At 51.7% G+C, this 17,408-nt stretch overlaps 1 protein-coding gene and 2 non-coding genes across 9 annotated transcripts in view; all 3 read right to left on the bottom strand.

The window, feature by feature from the left end:
• LOC119849376 (zinc finger protein 420-like) overlaps window positions 1-17,408 on the bottom strand; it is a 3,142,523-nt gene that overhangs the window by 1,357,654 nt on the left and 1,767,461 nt on the right. The window lies entirely within an intron of this gene.
• On the bottom strand, window positions 9,720-9,792 carry TRNAV-CAC. Its single transcript has one exon. It is a non-coding gene; the product is annotated as a tRNA-Val (tRNA).
• TRNAF-GAA lies at window positions 10,168-10,240 on the bottom strand. The gene has a single exon. It is a non-coding gene; the product is annotated as a tRNA-Phe (tRNA).

The raw sequence follows: 17,408 nt of genomic DNA, 5'->3' as shown, positions 1-17,408 counted from the left end.
TGCTATCAAAAAGGGGGACCGGTTTGTCGTATAAAATCCAGTCTGTCCAAGACATAAACAGAAAGTGATGGTCCCCCCACCCCCACCGCTCACACGGGAGCCCTTTGAGGAGTTGCTTGAAGGGAGGGGGGGGGGGAGGGCTCCCCGGATAAGGGGCAGCAATGGGGGATGGGCAGGGGAGGGGCAACTGAGGGCTGGGGGGCAACTGGGTTGGCAGTTGGGGGGCAGCAAGTGGGACTGGGAACCCGGGGTCCGGGCAGTCCCCATGGGGGACACGTGCTCCCCCTTCCCCACCCCGGCAGAGACCCGGCATCTCCTGCCCCCCCCCCCACTCCAGGGGCAGCCGGGTTTTGGGGGGTGGGTCCGGGCAACAATTTCCCAGCCACACAAAGGACAAATCGTTGCGGATAAAACGGGGGGGGGGAAATCCTCCCCCCAGGGGAGGAGATTTTAAATGGACGTTGGAGGATTGATGGGGGGGGGGGATCAGGGGAGACCGGATCAGTTGAGGGGAAAGGGGGGGGGGGGGATCGCCCTGGATTTTGTAGCCACGTGGGAGCTACTGAGAGAGAAAAGGGGAAGAACTGGGGGGAATTTGTGTCCGTGGGGGGGGGGAAGTGGCACAAACAGGGACAGGATCCAATTAACTCCCCCCCCCCGGGAATTTCCTGGCTGCACGGAGACAGTTCAACCCCCCCGCCGCCCACCGACCTTTCCTCCCCCGCAACCCCGGCTTCTCCCCTCCCTGCCCGGGACCCCAGTCTCTGCCCCCCCCCGCCCAATCCCAGCCGTGCCGGGGGCAGAGAGTCACTTTCCTGCCCCCCCACCCCGGGTCTCCCACTCACCGGGGCTGGGCCCCCCCCGGCCGGGCACGGAGGGGTTAATGAGCCCCCCCCCGCACAGGGGGGAGCAGCAGCAGCTCCTCCTAGAGACCCGACACGAGGCAGCTGCTGGGGGGGGCGGGGCGCGGGCACAGCCCGGGGGGGCGGGGCAGCTCCTGGGGGGCGGGGCCTGTCTCAGCCCGGGGGCGGGGCAGCTCCTGGGGGGGCGGGGCTCGTCTCAGCCCGGGGGGGCGGGGCAGCTCCTGGGGGGGCGGGGCCTGTCTCAGCCTGGGGGCGGGGCAGCTCCTGGGGGGGCGGGGCTCGTCTCAGCCCGGGGGGCGGGGCAGCTCCTGGGGGGGCGGGGCTCGTCTCAGCCCGGGGGGGCGGGGCAGCTCCTGGGGGGCGGGGCCTGTCTCAGCCCGGGGGCGGGGCAGCTCCTGGGGGGCGGGGCCCGGGCCCGGAGCAGACGCTGGTGCTGCCTCCCTGTGTCCCGGGAGCCCGGGCTGAGCAGCTGCTGCTCCCCCTGGGGGTCTGTGCTGGGGGGGGGAGGGCTCGTCATTAACCCCTCCGTGCCCGGCCGGGGGGGGGCTTTGTCCAGCCAGGACCAGCCCCCTGGGCAGCCCCTAGCTCTGCCCTCCCCCAGCCGGAGCCCCCCCGGTGAGCGGGGGGTCGGGGGGGGGCAGGAAAATGACTCTCTGCCCCCTGGGAACTGGGGAGAAGCCTCGCAGCTGCCTCCGCCCCAGCGGAGCCGCCCCCAGGCTGGAAGAGAAGAACAGAAAGTGAAGAGAGAAGGAAACCTCTCTGCCTCCCCCTTTCTATCCCATAATCCCACCCAGGGGCAGCCCTAGGCATATGCAGCTGTGTAGGGCACCATGAAATTTGGCGCACCAAATTGCCCCGAATTTCATGGTGCCCATGGCTGCATATGTGGCACCACCAGCTCCGGCAGCCAGCCCCATCCCCTAGCCAGCCCCCCGCCTCCGTGGGATGCACCCATGCACCCACTGCATGGGGCAGGGCTATCCCTGGGGGGGGGCGCGTGTGGGGCCCGAGACAACACTCTCCACCCTGCCTCTTAGTCGCCTGCCCCCGGCCCACCCCCATTCAACCTGTCCCCCGCCCAGCCTCTTCCCCCAGCAATGGACGCAGCCCGGCGGATGGGCAGGGGGCCTGGATGGCAGCGTCGCTCCACTTCCCGCGGCTGGTGAGCGCGGGGGCCGTCCTTCCCCCTCCCGCAAGCGACACGGCTGGGGATGGGGGAAACGGAGTGGGCTGGGTCGCTCCGCTTCCGGCTGCCGCCGCCAGGCCCTCGTTAATCCCCCAGGCCGCTCTGGGCCTGGGAGGCCCCCCCAAAGTGGCCCACCGCAGCTCCTTCCTCTCTGGCCCCGCAGGCCTGTAGCCCAGCCCAGACTCTCCATAGGGAGGGGGAAGCAGGTGTTTGGGCTGCGTAGGGCACCCTCAGTGGTAGGGATGCCCCGACGCTGTGCGGGTGCCATGGGGGTGACACTGGAGTTCTGGGGGGTTGAAATTTCCCCTCCGAGGCCCCTCAGGCAGCACTGGGTCTCCCCTTTATAGTGGGGGGTAATTTGGGGAATAAGCAGAGGGGTTTCCCCATAAAGGGCCATTTAGTTTTGGGGACTGGAACATGGAAGCTCTGGCTTTTCCTATATGCTGTAGGCCAGTGATCACCAAGCGGTCGATCGCTGGGGCTGCTGCTATGGCAGGCTCCCTGCCTACCCTGGCCCCACACTGCTCCCAGAAGCAGCCAGCACAGCCCTCCGGCCCTGGGGGGGGGGAACGCAGGGGGCTTCTGCCTGTAAGCACTGCCCCCCACAGCTCCCATTGGCTGGGAATGGGGAACCGTGGCCAATGGGAGCTGAAGGGGTGGTGCTGGCAGAGAGGGGCAGCGCACAGAGCCACAGGGCGTGCCTTGGTCCCTTCCCCCAACCCCCTGCCCTAGCCCAGTGAAAATGAGTGAGGGTGGGGGAGAGCAAGCAAAGGGGGGATGGAGTGAGCGGGGCGGGGCTATGGGGGAAGGGGCGGGGTAGATCCCGGGTCGGTCTTAAATTCAAAAAGCGATCTTGAGCGTAAAAAGTTTGGAGACCACGGCTGGTGACAGAGTTCCTGGGAAAGGGCAGGGGTCGAGGGAGCACGAGGAGAAAGGCAGAGACACTGGAGAAAAGAAATGGCAGGGCGGAGAAAGAGAAAGAGGCAGAGAGCAACTCATTGAAGCCGAGCAGATGTCCCAACTCATTTTCGACCATGTAAACGTCTGAACTTTGATTCTAGCCGTCGGAGTTCAAATATCAAGGGGATCCACACGTTCCTGATCTCTTCCCCCCCCCCTCCTCAATTTTTAGTATCAATTTTTATTTTGAAGCGTTTGGCTCAACCATGACCTTCTCTTTCCCTAACTGTATTGCAATTTGGGGTTTATTTTTATTTCGCCTCCCTTTTGTTCATGGCATTATTTAATTGGAAGAGCAAAGGAATCTGCAGGAGAAAAAAAAACCAAACCGACTCAAGATTTTATTTCCCCATCGTGCAGAAACATCATACAAACGTCTCCCACAGCTGGAATCAGAACACCATGTTACTGAAATTAAACCACTTCCAGACAAGGAAACAACAAAAAAGGAAGATCCATTATTCAGGAATAAAAGGCAGCTTGTTTTTAAGACAAGGTTTGTGTTTCTTCCTGCTACATACAGAGGGACTGGATAGTACTGATTCCAGACAAGACTCCAGGAGGATAAGGAACAAATTCAGGCCGTCAGTCACCTGCCGGAGGGAGATGATATTTTGACAGTGACGGATGCCACATCTTAAAGGCCTTTGTCTGCCTCCTTCAAGTGACTGTTTGGTACAGAAATGCAGCCCCTACTCCTGGGTGTCTCCTGTGGAAATAATGCTTCTGTGCAAAAACACAGAAACTTTTAACAGAAAGGAGGGAAAGGAAATGGCCACACCATGTGACCGAAACATAAGGAATGAAAAGCAAGATGCTTCTCCATGTGCATTGACTTTTAACCTTGTTGTTTGTGGTGTTCATATACCCGTATTGGTCCCAGGAGATGAGAGACTGGGGAGGGGGCTCACATAATATCAAGGACCAAGGACGGGATGTTATTTACTCCTCATAACACAAGAGCGAGGAGGGATCAGCGAATGAAATGAATAGGCTGCAGGTTTGAAATGAAGAAGAGGAAGTATTTCTTCACACAGTGCAGTTAACCTGGGGAACTCTTTGCCAGAGGATGTTGTGAAAGCCAAGACTAGAACAGAGTTCAAGAAAGAACTAGAGAAGCACATGGAGGATAGGTCCATCAATGGCTATTAGGATGGACAGGGATGGTATCCCTAGACTCTGTTTGCCAGAAGCTGCGAATAGACACCAGGGGATGGATCACTTGATGATTCCCTGTTCTGTTCATTCCCTCTGGGGTGCCTGGCATTGGCCGCTGTTGGAAGACAGGATAGTGGGCTGCATAAATTGGTCTGACTCAGTATCTCTGTTCTTAAGTTCCAACTGCTGTTTATGGAAGAGACGACCTTTCGGGCTATACAGAACTGAAGAAGTGTTCTGGGTTAGCTCCAAAGCTTTTCTCTTTTACCAACCTCTATAAGCTCTTACCCTCACCTGCCTTGTCTTTCTTGGACTCTAAAAACTGCTTTCTCTCAACTCCCTTTAGAGACAAGTGAAGTTTTCCCTTTGGGAAACTTATCAGACTGAAGCAATTGTATTCACTGTGGCACTAGAATTGAAGGATTATTTAATATTATAAACAAATGAGTCTAAACCTGAGCTTCCGGTTTTCAAATTGGTTTTCCCAACTCAGTTCCCAGTTCTCTTCTAGAAAGGACTCCAGGATGCCTGCCCACCCCAGCAGAAGTGGCACCTTAGAGTCTAACCTATACTCTGACAACTGGCAGCAGACCAGTTTGACGGTTCCAGTTAGCTGTCGGACCAGTCTGGCTACAATCAAAACAACATTCAAAGCATACAGTTAAAATAGAAAGAAAAGGAGTACTTGTGCCACCTTAGAGACCTCCAAGTTCGCTGGCACATACCACATTGGTAGATGTGCAGGTGAGCGAGATTGACAGAGCCAGAAGAGTACCCAGAAGTTACCTACTACAGGACAGGCCCAACAAAGAAAATAACAGAACGCCACTAGCCATCACCTTCAGCCCCCAACTAAAACCTCTCCAACGCATCATCAAGGATCTACAACCTATCCTGAAGGACGAGCCATCACTCTCACAGATCTTGGGAGACAGGCCAGTCCTTGCTTACAGACAGCCCCCCAACCTGAAGCAAATACTCACTAGCAACCACACACCACACAACAGAACCACTAACCCAGGAACCTATCCTTGCAACAAAGCCCGTTGCCAACTCTGCCCACATATCTATTCAGAGGACACCACCATAGAGCCTAATCACATCAGCCACACTATCAGAGACTCGTTCACCTGCGCATCTACCAATGTGATCTATGCCATCATGTGCCAGCAATGCCCCTCTGCCATGTACATTGGCCAAACTGGACAGTCTCTACGTAAAAGAATGAATGGACACAAATCAGACGTCAAGAATTATAACATTAAAAAACCAGGTTTCAGAGTAGCAGCCGTGTTAGTCTTTATTCGCAAAAAGAAAAGGAGTACTTGTGGCACCTTAGAGACTAACAAATTTATTAGAGCATAAGCTTTCGTGAGCTACAGCTCACTTCATCCAAATTCATTAGAGCATAAGCTTTCGTGAGCTACAGCTCACTTCATCCGATGAAGTGAGCTGTAGCTCACGAAAGCTTATGCTCTAATAAATTTGTTAGTCTCTAAGGTGCCACAAGTCCTCCTTTTCTTATTCAAAAACCAGTTGGAGAACACTTCAATCTCTCTGGGTCACTCGATTACAGACCTAAAAGTGGCAATTCTTCAACAGAAAAACTTCAAAAACAGACTCCAACGAGAGTCTGCTGAATTGGAATTAATTTGCAAACTGGACACCATTATATTAGGCTTGAATAAAGACTGGGATTGGATGGGCCATTACACAAAGTAAAACTATTTCCCCCTGTTTATTCCCCCCCACCCCCCACTGTTCCTCACACGTTCTTGTCAACTGCTGGTAATGGCCCACCTTGATTATCACTACAAAAGGTTTTTTTTCTCTCCTGCTGGTAATAGCTCACCTTACCTGATCACTCTTGTTGTAGTGTGTATGGTAACACCCATGTTCTCTGTGTATATAAAATCTCCCGACTGTATTTTCCACTGCATGCATCCGATGAAGTGAGCTGTAGCTCACGAAAGCTTATGCTCAAATAAATTTGTTGGTCTCTAAGGTGCCACAAGTCCTCCTTTTCTTTTTATGGATACAGATGAACACGGCTGGGACTCAAACCAGTTAAATTGAAGTTATTTTTCCCTCCCAGTTTCCCCTTGCTATAATTAGCATTGCCCATGCTTCCCTGTTGGAGGGTTAACAGTATCACCAACCTGCTGCAAAATGCTTCAGAGATAGGGACAGCAGGCTGCTTTCTGCTCCTGGGCTCACCTTCTCCCAACTCACAGGGCAAAGCAGCTGCCCTGATTGCTCGCCCTCATGTAGTCTGGTTCCAGCAACAGGGAACCCATTGGAGCAGACCCAAAACTACCATACCTAGTTCCGGAAACTTCTGGATGTGGAGTGCTTAATCTGCCTAGCAACAATGACCCAGACACAGATCACTCCTATCTCCCTAGTAGGCACATGGGTTACATGTTACTAATTATTTATATGAAATATAGGACTTAACTGCTAAAATTGGTACCCACAAGAACCCTCTGTGAGAAGGTGAATGGCTCTCCCCTGCTGAGTTCTCTGTTTAGCAAATGAGTTCGTAACAGGCTCTTTACCCAAGTTTCTTACTTTCCCTGTGATAGCAATTCAACTTTTGTTAACTGTCTGAAAGCACAAGGTTCAACCACCCCTATGTGTTTTTAACGTAACATAACAAACGAAAATAGTATAAAATGAAACCCAAATGACGTTGAAAGGCAGGTCTATGCAAACACATTGAGGATATTAAACATACATTTGCTTGTGCTTGGGTGACAACAATAGAAACCTGTTGAAATGGGTTAGTTTTAACATTTTGCAACAAAACCAGACATACTATATATTGTAATATATATTTTGGCTGTAACATTGTTATAACTATATTTTAATATTTAATAAAGGTGCGAACAAGTTTGTAAACCCCCCGAAAAAGAAACTGACATTTTCTTAGTATCACCTTTTCATTAGTGTGGAGGTTTCTCTCTGCAGTTTTTCTTTGAATAAAACCCCCTGTGATTAGTAAAAGAGAACCCTTTTTGTTTGCAATTGCATTATGTCTTGAGGCAGCGAAAGCGTTTCTAGAAGAGAAACCTGTCTCCACTCATCGCTCTTTGAAAAACTGGACCCGAGAGGAGTGGGTTTGTGGACTGGCACTGTGAGGGGAATCATTGGTTGGGGAGGGGGCTTTCTATCCCAGTCAAAAATTGGAGACCCCAACACTTCTGCATACCAGGCACACTTGTTGGGATCCACGGCTGCACCTGAGAAATGGGCTGATCAATGGTGGGCATGCTGCTTCATACCTCACTCAGGGTAGGAACTGGTCTGTGCAACCAAAAAGGACCGAGAGGCCTCAGATTGCAATAATCCAGTGCAGATAAATCAGGCTTATCCACCCTCTATCCTGGCACAGCAGGCAAAGTTAGATTTTGAAAACTGTCAGATTCATAAACAAACCCCTTTTCATGCTGACAAACCAAAACAAAGTTGGGACATGCCCAGAAGGGGAACGGCACTCTCGGCGTTCATGTTGGATGCTCCTTGAGAACTGCTGGCTACCGCAAATGTCTCCTTTTGCTGCCTCCAAGCCGGTCCCCTTGGCTTCAACGAGTTGACCTAGAGGATGGGTGACCATGGGGGCAGCACCACAAAACCCCATGTCCGAGCAGCAACGCCAAGGCCACAGGCTTAATCTTCCAGTCCAAGCACCAAATCTTCAGCCGGGCCCTTGTCATTCCCCTCCTACCTCTGCCTGAGGGGCGAGGGAGAAGCCCACGAGATGCGCAGGCTCCACCTTCCTTCCCACCCGCTGCTATGTAGACTGTGCCCATCTCTTTGCCCGTGGCATCCCCTGCTAGGGAAGCGTGGCCATGCGGCCCAAACCTGAGCTGCAGCCACAGTCCCTCCTCCCATGGCTGGCCGAGCGCAGAGCAATGTGGGCCAATGCCAGGCTGAGCTGGAAGGCTCGGCTCTTTCCCCTGCCAGCCAGACCTAGCTGACTGATATCCTGAGACTCTCGCTCGCGTGTCCCCATGGTGGCTGCCTGCCTCTATGGGCAGGAGAAGGGGACAGAGAAACACCGATGCCTCAGGCCAGGGGATGAAGCACTTCCCTCCCATGGCAGCACCCTTTGACTTCAGCCCAGCTAACGAGAAGTGCTGGGGACCTTCCTAGCAGGATTCAGCCTCAGCAGGTCCCTGACCTCAGGGGCCAGGCTCCTGTCTCTCTGCAGGCCCCTGCCATGCTCGAAGATCCAGAAGAAAAACAAGGGGGCCTGTTGCTAGCAGAGAATGGTGTCAGTCCATCGACCTCTGAATTACTGGCTCAGCGAGTTACTGCTGCAAAACTGTGCACGGATAGGTTAACTTGGAGGAACAGGCAGTAGCAGCTGCAAATAAGCTTCCCTTCAATAGCTTAGATGGTAGAGCGGAGGGCTGGAGCAGGCCAGGAGCGGATTTACCATGAAACAAACAAGGTGGTGGCACGGGGCCCCCAGCGACGGGGGACACCCAAAATTCAGGAGAAATCTCATCTCTCAACTTGCCCCCGAGTCCAGGCCAGCAGTGCAACAGGGCATAGGCAGGCAGGCTGCCTGCAGGCCATGGCTGGTGGCCTCAGGCCACTCCTGGAAGCAGCCGTCCGCTGGCACATCTCTGCTCACCCATCTCACCCTCATCTCAGCTCTGTGTGCACCCCCCCAGGCTGCACATGGAGGCCCTCTGCTCCCCTCCCCCAATGGATGTGCAGAGATGTGCCAGCAGCGCTGAGGTGGCTCCCTGCCCTCCCTGCCTCCATGCTGCTCCCAGAAGTGGCCAGCATGTCCCGGCATCCCCTGCAAGTACCAACTCCGCATCTCCCATTGGCCAGGAACTGAGGCCATTGGGAGCTTTGGGGGCAGCGCCTGCAAGCAGCACTGTACAGAGACACCCCCCCGGCCCCGCCCACCTGGGAACAGCTGTCAGAGGGTTGTGTGTGCCGGTCACTTTGGGAGCTGCACTGCCCAAGGTAAACGCCACCCCTCCTGCACCCCAACCCCCTGCCCCAGCACAGAGCCTGCACCTAAATTTCCTCTTATAGCTTTGCTTGTCTTCCTTTCACCCAGAACCATCCTTCTTCTCCTGGGCCGCAAGTAGCCATCTCTGAGAAGCCAAGAGGCAGTCACAGGGTTCTACCTCCCAGCAGCCAACTGCACCTCCCCAGGCTTTGGCAGAACGAATGGTGGCACTCTACTAACCCCACTTAGCCGCACTGAGGCCCTTAGTTTCTGCCCTGCCTTCCTCAGCATGACTTTCCACTTTTGCCCCATTGCTGCCTCACTTCGTCCTTTGGCAAGTCGAGCAAAGAGGCCATCAGGAAGAGCCGGCCTCCATAGGCCAACCTCCAAGGGAAGAGGAGGCCAAGCCACAAGGCTCCACAAGGTGACTGGCCTCGATCCTCTAGCTTTCCCCTGCTGATGCTTTCTCAGCTCTTTTCACCACCCTCTGTCCTTGAGGGGTTGGGGTTATTGCAGGGACAGGCCAGTGGCAGAAGGAGGAGCACCTTGCTGGACAGCTAGGAAAAGTAAGCCCTCATGTTTCTGCCTGGTTTCAAACCAGGGGCCTTTTGTGGGTGAGGCAAACATGATAACCACTACACTACAGAAACTCTGTCCCAGGGCTCTGCCCCTCCCTTCAAATTCCATCCACTTGGCTGGCGCTCGCCCTGGCACACACCGATGGGCGAACCTGGAGAAAGTGGTGGCAGCCCTTCCACAGGTCAGCCGATTGAGCAAAGGACTGGAGCCGGCGCTCAGGAGGTCATCCTTACGTCACCCTTGTGACTCCAGCTTGAAGGAGGGCTTCTTTTTCTTTCCCTTGCTGAGAAAGAGGAAGAGAAGAAAGAAAGCTCAGGTGGGCCAACTCGGTGCACAAGCCCCCACTGTCTTTTCCCGCTGGGGAGCCCAAAATGAGGGATCCTGTGTTGGGTAGAGCTACTACTGCACTCCAAGGAAACCACTGCACACAAAGGGACCAAAGAGCACGCCAAAGCCTGGGACTGAACCAGGGACCTCTAGGTCTTCAGTCTAACGCTCTCCTGACTGAGCTACTTTGGCACCTACAGGGCAACTTTTTTGGCCTGCTGCTTCTCTGTCCGGGATGTTTTTGTCAGCCATGGCACACAAAACGGACGTCATACTGAGCAGCCCACAAAGGCAAGATGAATTTTTGCCTGCCTTGCTTAGCTTGATGTGCCTCCTCACCCCATTCCCGCCTTAGTTCCTGGGTTACCTGGTGGCTGAAGGCGACTGGGGCACAGTGGCACGGGGAGGAAGTTCGGCAGCTAGACCTCAGCAGCAAAAGTCCTGCTGCCCCACCCTGTTCTCCCTGCTTCAACTACTGGCTGCCAGGGACTTGGGCCCACTAGCGTAGCGGAAGGAGATAGACAGATGCCTTGATGCTCAGGCTCATTAAAACATATCTTTAATTAATGATGGTTAATGAGAGATTGACATCACTTGCTATTTTATCACTTGAAAATGAGATTGGCCAGTCCTTGGATCTCTCTAAAGCTGCGTTTCAGTTCATAAGGGCAAAGGCGAGAAAAAAAGACCTTTGAACTAAAGCACTAGGATCAACTTTCTAACCCTGGGTCTTACAGTAACTATTTAATACTGATCCACCCTGTGTTGGTAACAGTTCAATTTCTAGATGTTAGTACATTTCAGTTACTGTGAAAATTGTGAAAAGGTGCCACCGGTACTCCTTTTCTTTTTGTGAAAATTAAAAAGTTTCTATTTGCTTAGAGGAAATGTTTTTTTTTATATTTGCTATAAATGGCATGAATAAATACAGATTTACAGATCCTAGCCTGCAAATTTATCATCTTATATGATAGAGAAAACCATGCATCCAAATTGTGCATGAAAACCATGAAATGATCTGCAAATGCAATAAAAAAATAAGCTATTCAAAAGTCTAAGATGTGGGGGGGCAGCGAAGAAGCTTCTTGCCTGGGGTGTCATTTGGTCTAGGGCAGACCCTGTCAGGGAGAACAGGAGTTAGTTTCCCATGTCTATTTTCAAGCTGTAATCTGTGGGCCCCCTGCTCTGTGGGAGGGATCCCAGGAGCCCAGACTCAGGGCTGGAACAGGCCCCGGAGTTAGGGGGTGGCTGCACGGTTTACAGCACTCTGATGTCTCAGACAATCTGTCTCTCCCAAAGCCTCAGATCTGTGTCCCCAGAAGGCCCCTGCACTGCCTCCTCTCCTTTCACATTCTCTAGAAAGGAGCAGCATCAAGGGTTAGGGGTGAGCCATAGGGCACTAGGTGGGTAGCAGAGGTTTCAGGAGCCTTGCGTGTTTGCCCGTCTGGGGCATTTTGGCTGAGAGCTCAGGGACATATTGTGAGGCAGAATCCCGGGCATTTACATGAAAGGAGCATAAGGACGTAAGAACAGCCATACTGGGTCAGACCAAAGGTCTTGTGACGGGTTAAGTCACAGAGACTCCCTTTGGACTGCCACCTGATGTGCTGGGACTACCTCTGAGCCTGTTTTCAGTGCCAGCTTGGGACTTCAGTACCCTGCCTTGTTGAGCCAGACATGCTAGCCTGCTACAAAGACAATCCCAGGTCTGAACCACGTCCCCCAAAAGCTGGAGGCTTAACTGAAAACAGCTTAAAAAGTGCTCCTGTCTCCAACACCCAGATACCCAGTTCCCAATGGGGTCCAAACCCCAAATAAATCCCTTTTACTCTATATAAAGCTTAGACAGGGTAAACTCATAAATTGTTCACCCTCTATAACACCGATGGAGAGATATGCACAGCTGTTTGCTCCCCCAGGAATTACTTACTTGTTCTGGGTTAATTAATAAGTAAAAAGTGATTTTATTAACTATAAAAAGTAAGATTTAAGTGGTTGCAAGTAATAAGAGACAGAACAAAGTAAATTACCAAGGAAAATAAAATAAAACATGCAAATCTAAGCCTAATACAGTAGGAAACTAAATGCAGCTAAATCTCACCCTCTTGAGATGTTCTAATAAGCTTCTTTTACAGACTAGACTTCCTCCGAGTCTGGGTCCAGCAATCACTCACACTCCTGTAGTTACTGTCCTTTGTTCCAGTTTCTTTCAGGCATCTCTTTGGGGTGGAAGGGTTATCTTTTGAGCCAGCTGAAGACAAAATGGAGGGGTTTCCAGGGCCTTATTGTCTCTCTCTTGTGCGACATCATAGAATCATAGAATCATAGAATATCAGGGTTGGAAGGGACCCCAGAAGGTCATCTAGTCCAACCCCCTGCTCAAAGCAGGACCAAGTCCCAGTTAAATCATCCTAGCCAGGGCTTTGTCAAGCCTGACCTTAAAAACCTCTAAGGAAGGAGATTCTACCACCTCCCTAGGTAACGCATTCCAGTGTTTCACCACCCTCTTAGTGAAAAAGTTTTTCCTAATATCCAATCTAAACCTCCCCCATTGCAACTTGAGACCATTACTCCTCGTTCTGTCATCTGCTACCATTGAGAACAGTCTAGAGCCATCCTCTTTGAAACCCCCTTTCAGGTAGTTGAAAGCAGCTATCAAATCCCCCCTCATTCTTCTCTTCTGCAGACTAAACAATCCCAGCTCCCTCAGCCTCTCCTCATAAGTCATGTGCTCTAGACCCCTAATCATTTTTGTTGCCCTTCGCTGTACTCTTTCCAATTTATCCACATCCTTCTTGTAGTGTGGGGCCCAAAACTGGACACAGTACTCCAGATGAGGCCTCACCAGTGTCGAATAGAGGGGAACGATCACGTCCCTCGATCTGCTCGCTATGCCCCTACTTATACATCCCAAAATGCCATTGGCCTTCTTGGCAACAAGGGCACACTGCTGACTCATATCCAGCTTCTCGTCCACTGTCACCCCTAGGTCCTTTTCCGCAGAACTGCTGCCGAGCCATTCGGTCCCTAGTCTGTAGCGGTGCATTGGATTCTTCCATCCTAAGTGCAGGACCCTGCACTTATCCTTATTGAACCTCATTAGATTTCTTTTGGCCCAATCTTCCAATTTGTCTAGGTCCTTCTGTATCCTATCCCTCCCCTCCAGCGTATCTACCACTCCTCCCAGTTTAGTATCATCCGCAAATTTGCTGAGAGTGCAATCCACACCATCCTCCAGATCATTTATGAAGATATTGAACAAAACGGGCCCCAGGACCGACCCCTGGGGCACTCCACTTGACACCGGCTGCCAACTAGACATGGAGCCATTGATCACTACCCACATCCACAAGATGGGGTCTCTAGCCACCTGGGCAAGTCACATGTCTATGAATGATCCTATTTTTTTCAGGCCAACGCCACTGGTTACATGTTAGTTTGGACAGTTCCCAGGAAAGCTCAGATGTGGATTGGCCTCTCCCAAAGTCCATTGTTAGTTAAATGCTCCCAATTATTTGAATAACCCCTTCACACTATGTTGACCAACTCTGCCTTATGTGCTTCCTACAGCAAACACTTGAAATACAAGCATAGAGCCAACACTCATAACTTCAGCTATAAAAATAATACATGCATACAAATAGGATGAATATATTCAGTAGATCATAATCTTTGCAGAGATATGTTACATGGCATTTCTAGCATAAAACATATTTCAGTTATGTCATATTTACACTCATAAGCATATTTCTATGAAGCATTATGGGGTGCAACCTCACACCCTCCTCCTGAACTTACTGCCGGAGACTTGGACACTGTCCATGGCAGAGGCAGTATACGTAAAATTCCTCTTTTCTGGCGAGGGCATCTGTTACCCAGTTCTCCTTTCCTTTAATATGCATAATCTCCATGGCAAATTCCTGCAGGACTAGGCCCCAGCAGGTCGCAGTTTGGAGTTTGTGCCCTTAGTCCGGTGAAGCCATACCAAAGGTGAATGGTGAGTTAGAATGCTGAACTTTCTACTGAAGAGGTAAGGCCATAGTTGTTTGACGGCCCACACAATGGCATAGCACTCCTTCTCTATGACAGAAAGAAAAGCAGTACTTGTGGCACCTTAGAGACTAACAAATTTATTAGAGCATAAGCTTTCGTGAGCTACAGCTCACTTCATCGGAAGTGAGTTGTAGCTCACGAAAGCTTATGCTCTAATAAATTTGTTAGTCTCTAAGGTGCCACAAGTACTGCTTTTCTTTTTGCGAATACAGACTAACACGGCTGCTACTCTGAAACCTGTCTATGACAGAGTAATTCTGTTCAGCAGGGGACAGCTTTTGGCTTAGCGAGGCAATGGGATGCTTCTTGCTGTCTTCCCCTGTCTGAATCATATGCTCAGGGTTTAGCTGATCGCCATATTTGGGGTCGGGAAGGAATTTTCCTCCAGGGCAGATTAGAGAGGCCCTGGAGGTTTTTCGCCTTCCTCTGTAGCATGGGGCATGGTTGACTTGAGGGAGGCTTCTCTGCTCCTTGAAGTCTTTAAACCACGATTTGAGGACTTCAATAGCTCAGACATAGGTGAGGTTTTTCGTAGGAGTGGGTGGGTGAGATTCCGTGGCCTGCGTTGTGCAGGAGGTCGGACTAGATGTTCAGAATGGTCCCTTCTGACCGTAGTATCTATGAATCTGTGAATCAGCACAGCACCCAACCTTGTGTCGGAGGCATCGGGACACAATTCAAAAGGCCTATCAAAGTCAGGGCTGACCAGCACAGGTTCCACAGACAAGAGGGCTTTTACCTTGTTGAAGCCTTTCTGGCATGCCTCTGCCCAAATTATCTTATGAAGCTGATGCTTTTTACGTAAGTCTGTGATTGGGGATGCAATGTCACTGAACCCCTCCACAAACCTCCTGAAATAGTTTGCCAAGCCTATGAAGGATTGGACTTGCCTTTTAGTTTGGGGTACGGGCCATTTTACGATGGCTTCCACCTTAAGAGGGTCAGGGGATATTTTGCCCCCCGCAGCGTCTCACATAAGGGACTTTGGCTGCCCCTATCTTGCACTTAGAGGGTTTCACGGTTAGCCCAGCTTCTTTGAGCTTTGATAGCACAACTCCCAGATGCTCCTTGTGGTCACCCCAGGTGTTGCTGAATACAGCAGTGTCATCTATGTATGCCCTAGCATAATTCTGCAAACCATTTAAACACTCTGTTGACCAGTCTCTGGAAGGTTGCACCAGCATTTACCAGACCAAAAGGTAACACCGTAAATTCATCAAGCCCTATGTCAGTGATAAAAGCTGATTTTTGTTGTGCCTCCCCCTCCAAAGGGATCTGCCAGTAACCTTTGTTTAGATCAAGGGTTCTGAGGTACTTGACTTGGCTCAGCACATCCAGCATGTCATCAGTTACAGTGACAGCACTGAGTTTTCTACAATCTACACAAAACCTTACAGTGCCATCCCTTTTGGGGACCAAGACTACAGGGGAAGCCCGTGCACGGTCAGCTTCCTTAATCACCCCCAGGTCCAACATGCTTTGTATCTCAGCCCAAATTTGCTCCTTCACCTTGCCCGTGGCCCTGTGAGGCCTGGAAGGGAGGGCCCGAGCCCTTTACATGGGGATTCTATGGGACAGCAAGTGAGGTTTGTTGGAAAATACCTCACTGTACCTTTGCAGCGTTGACAACACTTCCCCCTTTTCGACTGGTGTCAGCTCACTACAGATTTCCACACTTTCTAAAGTTGACCCATCTTGGCATTCAGCTATCAAATCAGTGAGTGCATGTGCCTTAGTTTCCCCTTCAACACAACAGATCATGTTTATCCCGGCCATTCTACTGTGATAGGCCTGGACTCTGTTTGCATGTACCAGTTGGGGCACAGTACCATCAAGGGCCCTTTTAACTTTATAAATGTCTTCGCTTACCACTTCCACCACTTCAAAGGGCCTCTCCCTGGAGTTCTGCATTTTGAACTTTTTTGCAGGGCTGGGCACCATGACCAAATCTCCTATGTCAAAAGTAAGTTTACAAGTATTTTTATCATACACGCCTTTTGCTTGGCCTGACTGCTCTGGGGGTTGTTTTGGACAATTTCCATCATGTCTTTCAATTCCCTCCTGAACCTCTGGACATACTCAGTCACGGGTTCCTCCCTCAGCATGTTACATCCTTCCCAGGTATCCCTGATGAGATCGAGAAGTCCCCTCACTTTCCTCCCATACAGAAAGTCAAAAGGGGAAAATCCTGTGGACTCTTGGGGTACCTCCCTGTAGGCATACAGCAGGAATGGTAATAACTCATCCCAAATTTGGCCCCTTTTCTTGGCATACATCCCCAGCATGGATTTTAGGGTCCCATTGAACCTTTCTACCAGCCCATTGGCCTGGGGGTGGTAGGGGCCGTCTTAAGCTGTTTCACTCCACACACCTTCCATAGCTCATTGAACAACTGGGACATAAAATTTGCCCCCTGATCAATCAACTGTCTCAGCTTCTATGTTAGACAGTGCGAGTGCCTCTGGATACCAATTGGCAAAGTCTACTACCACTAAAATATATGTGTTCCCTCTCTGAGTGGGGCGCTGCTAGGACCCACTATGTCCATTGCCACCCTTTGGAATGCCTCCCGGATGACAGGCAAGGGACACAGCAGAGCCTTCTGGGGTCCCCCGGTTTCTTCCTTTCCTGGCAAACCACACAAGTCCTACAATAATCCCTCACATCATTCTGTATCCCTGGCCAGTAGAAATTGCTCCTCAGCCTGTCATAAGTCCTCTGTACCCCCAAGTGACCAGCAAAGGGACTATCATGTGCTACCAGCACTAATCCCCCCTGGTGTTGGCTAGGTACTCTAACTGCTTATTGGGTTGACTGGGGCCTCGGTTTTTCCCTACAGGGGCCTCCCTGTACAGTTTCCCGTCCTCTTCAAAGAACTTCTCCCCCCTCCCTTCCTGGAGTTCCCTCCGAGACTCACTTCTTATGCCCTCAAGGGAGGGGTCAGCCCTTTGTTTAGCTGCAAATTCCCGACAGACAACCCTCGAGATAGTGTCCCTGTCTCTAGTCACTGACTGTATCTCCCCTGCTCCCACCCTGGCAGCGTGTCGTCTTCAGCCGGACAGAGGCCTGGCTCTGCCTCTCCCATACTTGGTAGCACCCCACCTCCCTGCACTGATCGTGTCAATGGGACCCTCCCCCACCTCCTCTGTGGGTTCCAAGGTCCTCACTCTGTTTCTGGAGATTCCCTCCAAGTCATTCCCTGGGGCAGGATCAGGGCCATCCCTAGCTATTCTGGGGCCCTACACAGTGCCCCCCCCATGGGGGGTGTTGGGCCCCAGGCCTCTGAGAGGGGAGAGGAGGGAGGCTG

Source organism: Dermochelys coriacea, chromosome 28, assembly GCF_009764565.3.
Source record: "Dermochelys coriacea isolate rDerCor1 chromosome 28, rDerCor1.pri.v4, whole genome shotgun sequence".
Lineage (NCBI taxonomy): Eukaryota > Metazoa > Chordata > Testudines > Dermochelyidae > Dermochelys > Dermochelys coriacea.
Note: the sequence above shows the minus strand (reverse complement) of the source record. Positions and strands in the feature narration are given on the sequence as shown.